Raw genomic sequence first — 8441 nt, 5'->3', positions numbered from 1 at the left:
GACTGACATATTTGACTTTGTACTTGCCAGGGCAGCCCTGGACCATGTTGACAGACTTCCCATGCTCGGGCAATGGGTTCTTCTTTATGTTAGGACCTACGTCCTCGAAACACAGAATGCCACACCTTACAAGGTCTTGAACCTTGTTCTTCAAACGGTAACAATTCTCCACGTCATGGCCGGGAGCACCTGAATGGTAAACACAGTGTAATTCGGGCTTATACCACCACTTGGGGTTAGTAGGTATAGCCGGTGGGTCTCGCGGAGTAATCAACTTCCTCTCTATCAAAGAGGGATATAACTCTGCATACGTCATCGGAATAGGATCGAAGGTGACCCTTTTCCTCTCGTAACTCGTGCTGGTTTGATTACAGTTTCGAGGCTGGTAGGCCTGCTGTTGCGGACGGTGCTGTTGATGCTGATATTGCGGATGTGGTTGCTGATTGTTGTTATGTTGCTGGTACTGCTGATTATCTCTGAAAACAGGTGCTATATGAGCCACCTGGTGCTGGTTACCGGCGGGACGCACGGTCTTCCTCCTCACAGAGGGTCTTCTTGGTTTCACATGGGAGGTCACAACATGTGCCTCTCCATCTTTCTTCTTCGCAAACGACCCATAACATTTGGCAGAAGAGCCTTCTTCTCTGGTCAGACGTCCTTCTCTAACCCCTTCTTCTAGTCGCATCCCCGTATTCACCATCTCGGTGAAGTCAGAAGGAGCACTAGCGATCATCCATTCATAATAAAAAGAACTCAAGGTCTTCAAAAAGATCTTAGTCATCTCTTTCTCTTCTAGCGGAGGCACGATCTGTGCTGCTAACTCTCGCCACCTCTAGGCGTACTCTTTAAAGGTTTCCTTGTCCTTCTGGGACATGACTCTCAATTGATCCCTATCGGGAGCCATATCCACATTGTACTTGTATTGTTTGACGAAGGCCTCACCAAGATCATTGAAGGATCGGATGTTTGTACTGTCTAAACCCATGTACCAACGCAGAGCGGCACCAGACAGACTTTCCTGAAAGTAGTGGATGAGCAATTGGTCATTGTCGGTCTGAGTCGACATTTTCCTGGCATATATGACTAGATGGCTGAGAGGGCAGGTATTTCCCTTGTATTTTTCAAAGTCAGGGACCTTGAATTTCACAGGGATCTTCACATTAGGAACCAAGCAGAGTTCGGCAGCAGACTTGCCAAAAAGATCCTTTCCTCTGAGACTTTTCAATTCCTTGCGAAGCTCAAGAAATTGATGGTTCATAGCATCCATCTTCTCATTGACATCTGGGCCCTCAAACGGCTCAGAATGATAGATGGTATCGTCTACTCTGGGCAAAGTATGCACGACTGGAGGAGGAACAGCAAGGACCGGGCTAGATGCCGACATAGAAGCAAAGGTGGGAGCAGGACCCTCGGGCATGAAACTGGGAGGCATCCCCCACGGGAATCCGGTTGGCATGGCCGTTGGAGCAAAGTGGGCACAGTCGAGGAGACAATATCAGAGATGACTATCCTCTGGGGAGGAGTTGAAGGTGTCGGAGAAGACTGGCTCTGGGCAGCCAAGAATGATTCCATCAAGGCACTTAATCTGGCCACTTCCTCTTTCAGCTCGCGGTTCTCTTGTTCCAGATGATCCATCAGTCTTGAAATGTTGGCTCTGGTGTAGTACTAGTGAGTCAGCTTGTCTTCAAAATAAATGAAGAACACAGAGTTAGACCAAAGGACAAGAAGCCGGGAACAAAACCTACTTATGCACATGATGCATGCAATGTTTGTGCATATGATTTGTTTTTTTATTTCAAAGGAACTTTAGGATTCTATTTGCAAATTTTGGAAATATTAAACACTTTTATATGGAAACATAATATCTGGGAAATATTTTATACCAAAGAAGTATATCATTGTTAACCAAACATAATACAAGAGAGAAGGGAAATAAACATCTTATGGATCCCTAGAAACAATCATCTAAAGCCCGGGACACAGGAAGATAAGATGCATGAAGTCTCTTCACCTCCCTCTCGTAGGCTGCTTCCATATCTGCTTTCTCCTTGGCGAGTCGGTCGTACTTCCTTTTCCAAAACCTGGAAGACTGAGGAAGTAGAGAAGTCCATGCATCATCAGAGTCATCAATAACCTGATGTTCGAGGAACTCTATCAAAGCATCCTTCTCCTTGATCTGCTGAAGCAACTCCTCTCTTTCACGGATCCAAGCACGTGATCGGTCTTTGTCTCTCGACTCCTCTACTCCTTGGTCAGGAAGGGTTGAAGGCCCAACCATAACCAAAGGTGTAGGTCTTGGATACTCGTAAGGCATGAGATAATCAGACGCTCTCTTCCTAACCCAAGTAGTGTAAGGCTCCATAGCAACACAATTCTTAGGACCCAACTCTTTCCTTCCTTTCCTATGAATCTTGCGCCAAGCGCGGACCATCCTGCCCTTCAAGTTTTAGGGATCTTTACCCTCCTGAAAGAACACACCCTCTAATAGAATGTTATTGGGTTTATCCTTTAGGGGGAACCCAAGCTGACGACGTGCCAAAACAGGGTTGTAGTTAATCCCACCACATGTACCAAGAAGAGGCACATTGGAGAATTCACCACAAGAGTCGACAACTTACACACCATCATACACACGGTTGTACCAAAAGATATCGTCATTAGTGAGAGACATGAGTCTCGTGGACCACCTTAGACATCCCTTGTTCTCCTTGAAGGCGACCGTTTGCGGTAAGTGAGAAATAAGCCACTTATACAATAGAGGCAAACAACACACAATGGCACCACCACCCTTTGCATTCCTCATATGCAAAGAGAAATAGGTATCGCCCAACAGAGTCGGAACAGGATTAAGAGTAGAGAAAATCCTAATAGCGTTCACGTCCACAAACTTGTCGATGTTGGGGAACAATACCAACCCCTATATGAGAAGTACAAATATGGCTTCAAAGGCATCCTCACTCATGGCTTTCCCATACATAGTAGCTTGAGCAATGAGGAACTCAGAAGGGAGACCTTGAATTCCACCTTTGGTAGTCATATGAGCACCAACCAGAGATTCATCTATATGTAACGTATTTGCTATCTCTTGAGAAGTAGGAATACTCTCCAAACCATTGAACGGCAACTGGTCTAGAATAGGTATACCCACAAGGTAGGCATACTCCTCAAGGGTAGGCAAAAGCTGGAAGTCTGGAAACGTGAAACAACGGTACAAGGGATCATAAAACTGCACCAATACACTCATCAACCCTTCGTCCACCTGAGTAGTCAGAAAAGGAAGAAGCTTCCCAAAATGAGTCTTGAAACCCAAGGGATCTAGTACATAGGATGTCAAGTTCCTTAACTCTTTCAAATCTGGTTGTTTGAAACTGTACTTCTTTGTATTCCTTCTTTGTCTTTCCATGTCTGAAAATTTTGCAAATAAACCCCTTAAGTTCCTTGAAAATTTTCTTCATTATTGATGATATGGATGCAAATGGGTGCATGAATGCATGAATGCAACAATCACACTCAAGGATCAAGCAAAGCACACCAAACAAAGGTCATGGGATGGATCATGTCATCCTTAATATCAATCATCCATTTTGGTGGATTATGGTTTACACCTTATCAACACCCAAGTTCCATTGATATTAAGGATACATGAACGGATCAACCATGAATCAAGGGTTTGTTGCGAGTCCCGAGCATGGAGTCTCGGTTAAGAACCACCCAAAGGGAGTGTACTAGGGTTTAAACCTGCCAGACATGTTCTACAAGAGGTTCCCATAGTCATCATCCCATCTTTCGGATATTATCGGAGAACCGACTACTCGTATTTCAAAAATATTCTCAAGAGAGACTCTTATGAGTGTAGTATCGCGTAACAATCGTACCAAATCTTACATTTGAACGACTTTCGCACTACATCCTAAGAATAGGCCAAGATGGGCTCGGTAAACTAAGGTCCTTGGCTTCTAAGGTCTATATTGGAAAGAGTAATGTCTAACCACAACTTACTTGTGTGACATTATTGATCCCAACATGACCTCCACCAAGTGAATGGACTTGCAAGTCAACTTGCTAAGGAATAACTCCACACAAGTCAACAAGACTACGCCATTCTCCTATCCTAAGTGCACCCGAGTCCGGGTATAGAACTCATCTCACAGAGATCACCAAGCATACAAGAAATTAATATTCAAGCAATTCAATCATTACATACAATACAGTAATCCCAAAATGCACAAAAATATGTCATAAAACAATATAATACAATACAACAAGTATGAAAAGTAGGCAAGACCCACTAGGCAATGAGCTTCCCCAGCAGAGTCGCCACTTTTCTGTAGCGGGGTATTCATTACCATTAGAGATATTGACTAAATCCAAGGTAAATCATACAAGTCGAGTCGCCACCGCACTTCTATTTATCCAAAGGAATGGTTAGAAAGCGAACAAAAACCTAATAGTTTTATCGAATCAAAAACTAGTAAAAGAGAAACAGAGATCTGGGTAAGGGGGTTGGTTATGTAATGGGAAGGTGTTAGGCACCCAAAACATCCTAGGTACTCCTAGGGAGCCCTTTTCACACTTGTTGTAACGTTGTTGTTTTGTGAAAGTTTATTTGTGCAAACATGATTGAAGAGGTAAGAAAAGAATATACAAGTTGTTTACATTTTGTGTTTGGATGGATAAACCCATTGCCTACGTACCATCTTAAAAGAAAGACTAGGATCAAAACCTCGTAGTTCGGGGTAAAAATTTCAAAACAAGTTGGTGAATTGATTGGTCCAAAAGCCTTAAGGTCTTTTGTTATCCAAGGGAGAAAAATCAACCTAAAACCACAAATCCATCATGTGAGGATAGCTTCAACATGCTAGTGAGGGGTTAACCCTATAATAAGCATGGAAGACTCATTGTCCATCACTAAGGATATAGGTGAGTATTACATCTACCACAAAGATAACTCAAACCTAATAGCTAAAGGTTATGGAAAATTTGATTAAGAAAGTGGCCATTGAAACCACAAAAGGCAATTGAATGGGTTATATTTACCAATTAGAAGTATATACAAAATGGTCAAAGTTGACTTAGAAGTTCAATTCAAAATAAGTGTTGTGAAAAGAAGGTTTGAAAATCAAAAGCATAAGGCTTAGGTTTCTAATGTTTGAAAACAGTGGTTAAATGTTTGCACAAAAGTTTTGGCTTGGGTTAGAGTGGAGGGAAGAAGAAGAAGGGCTAAAGTCCTAAGTAAAGTAAAAAGGTGAGGGATAAGAAATAAAACCACAATGGAGTTCCTCTCTTGAGATCATATTGATGATCCAAGAAGCTCCCATCCTTTGGAATAAGCAATCATACAAGGCATAAACCCAAGCAATCATCAATCAAGGTGAACTTGGAAAAAACTTCTCAATGCATCTTGGATCTCTCTCTCTTGAGAGCTCATGGTAATGGTTCTTACATTAAGCTCAAGTGGGAACCCCTAGCACAAGAACACACACATCAAAGAGTTTTATGAAACAAATCAAGAATGGACAAGAGTGAGTTTAGAGGCTTGGCCCATATTCATCATTAAGATCCTTTTGCTCCAATTTTGCATAGGGAATGTCCTAGAAACTAAGTCCATTTCTCCATTCTTTGCATAGGGAAAAATCCTAAGATCTAAGTCCATTTCTTTGCATTTGGTTTACCATAATCAAAATAAAACACAAGCATAATAGTATATACACAATTATGTGCTCAAGTGAGCAAAAGGCAAATGGCATTAACATAAACATGTGCTCAAGTAAATGTTAATTGTTAATGGTTAGTGTTAGTAGTTAGTGTGCCATAAGGCAAATTTAGCGCTATGTTAAGCAATCGTAATTGGACTTATGTAGAAGTCACAACTATCTGAGGCCGTTCAATAATAATGTAGGCAACAACACAAGTTAGAAGTCTTGATTAGTGAACCAAGTTCCAACAACTTGCCATGCCAAAAAGAAAAAAGATAATTGATCTTGTATTGGTTTAAGCCTTTTGCATGATTTAGAAAACAACTTATCCTTAATGCAAAGCCATTCACTTGATCAATTGATCAAGATGAATTAGATTTGAATCAAGGAAGATTAAGTCTCCCTAATCAATGCTAACTTATTCAATTAAAAATGAATAAAAATAACCTAATTGTATTAAAATCTCAAATAAATCTCAAATCAATTATAAAATTGATGAGAATATTTTTCATAGATCCATCATCATTCAAATAGGTTAGGAAAATATTTTTGTATTTTTTGAATATCAAAAACTAATTAAAATGAATTAAAAATAACCAGAAAAGAGAAAATTCACAAAAAAATATCAAATGACAAAATAAAAAATATTAAAAATCAGAAATAGAAACTAGAAATTATTTGGAGACTAATGCAATTGGTCCCATAATTTTTGAATTAAAAATGAAGAAGATATTGATTTTTGAAAATTATTGGAATAAAAGAAATTAAATCAGAAAATTGGAAATTCAAAAAAAACCAGGAGCGTTAGATTTGAGCTCATTAATTGAGCTGGCAGATCATGCGCTCCAGATGCGCGCTTCCACCATAAGTCCAAGTCCACGCGCAACATACTGAATAAATGAAAGTCATAACAAGCGAGGGCCAAGATTAGATCTGGAAAACTCAATCCAACGATCCACATTCAAACTGGCAATGGGACGGCCATCAGAGCCACCTTCTTCTCCGGTGAGCATGTATTTTCCGGCCAAAATTGCAGACAACCAAAACTTAACCAAAATACACGATCTATACATCTTTGGAAAGCTGGGATGATGTACATCATCCCTGTGCCACTCAATTCCACTCTAGATCTCTATATTGAGAGAAATCAGAGATGGAAGTTCTGTGGTGTTCATCATGAACTTAATGGATTTCAAAAATTAAATGCACAATCATGATGCCTCTATTGAGAGGACTTCAGTCAACACAAGATCCAAGCAAATAGGTCAATACATAATGAGTTTCGAAGAAAAAACCAGTTGCATAACAACCTTGATTTCTGGAAACTTGAGCTTGATTCCTTGCTTCCCTTGCCAAAACAGAAGATCAATGAGCTAAATGATGAAGATTTAGAAGCTTTAGATCCAAGGATTCAACCAGATGTAGTTGAATTTTGGATCTGAAAAATTTGAAGAAAAGTGAAATAGCTTTTTTGGTGAGAGGTTGGGTTTTGATTTCTACAGCAATTCAGGTTGATTCCAGGGTCCTTTCAAGTGAAGCAAGCAAGTGTATTTATAGCAAGAGCTGGTGCAATGCATGATCAAACTCGTGTGCATGTGAATTGGGTCCTCCATGCATGGGCCTGTACAGGCGCATGTGAGGCCCAAAACTTGGTGCAAATGCAATCTGAAATGAATATGAGATGGTTTGGACGTGTAGTTTGGAGTGAATTGGCCTGTGTGATGAATTTCAACATGTTATGCATAATCATGCCTAAAACTACTCCTCTTCGAAAATGCCAATTGCCAAATCGAAACATGATCATGTGAGTAATGGTTGGAAAGGTTTTGATGTAAGGAACAATTGTTATGTTGGGCAAAAATCCATTTGAAGTGTGGAAATTGGTGAAATTGGAGTCTAAAGTGCAAGGTGCAAAACATGTAAAGGCAAAGTTTCTAAATTTGGCCAATGTTCAAGCCCTTCTGTTTTGATGATGTGAGCCCCAAATGGAAAAACCTCCAACATCAAAGTTGTCGATATTTTCAAGAAAATCAAAATGGACTTAAATTTTGAATCATTTGGATTTTTGGTGAAAGAGTTATGGGCACTTGAAGTTGGACATTTTTGCCTTTCAATACATTTGGCCCAAAATGACCTATAATGTCTTGCATTATCACATGTATTTCCTTTGCGATTTTTAAATTTTGTTTAACATAACATTTGAATAAGACATCTTAAGCTTTCCAATGCATTTGATCCCATCTCAAAATCATAAAAAATGCATGAGTTATGTCCTTGGGAAGTTGATCCAAAATTAGGGTTTCAGTCAAAATGACCTATAATGTTTTGGAATGGGAGATGACCTTCCATGCTTCCAATCAATTTTTGATGAACATGAAAGTTGTTCATATTGTCCTTAAGAATATTGTTTATTTTGGGATCATCTCCATTTGACCAACACACAAAAAGTTAGGCCTCAGTGCATTTCAAAATAGTCAGACGAATTGACTGATCACCTTCTCAAGTCCATGACTCATATCTTGATGAATTGATGATTGAGGACACTCAAATAAGTTCAAATATGTATGGAATGAAGAATTAAAGAACTTCCCTTGATTGTGTTTGACCATGGGCTGAGGTTGCTTCATGAGCAAGGCATTGTGGTGCATAGATGAATTAGGGTTTCTCTGGGGAACAAACCTCAAACCCTTTGACTTGCCTTGATCAAAATGATGAATTGAGATGATAAGGAGGCATATTTGATGG

Source organism: Lathyrus oleraceus, chromosome 2 (genome assembly GCF_024323335.1).
Source record: "Lathyrus oleraceus cultivar Zhongwan6 chromosome 2, CAAS_Psat_ZW6_1.0, whole genome shotgun sequence".
NCBI classification, from domain to species: Eukaryota; Viridiplantae; Streptophyta; class Magnoliopsida; order Fabales; family Fabaceae; genus Lathyrus; species Lathyrus oleraceus.
The sequence above is the reverse complement of the archived record's forward strand: the minus strand, read 5'-3'. Positions refer to the sequence as shown.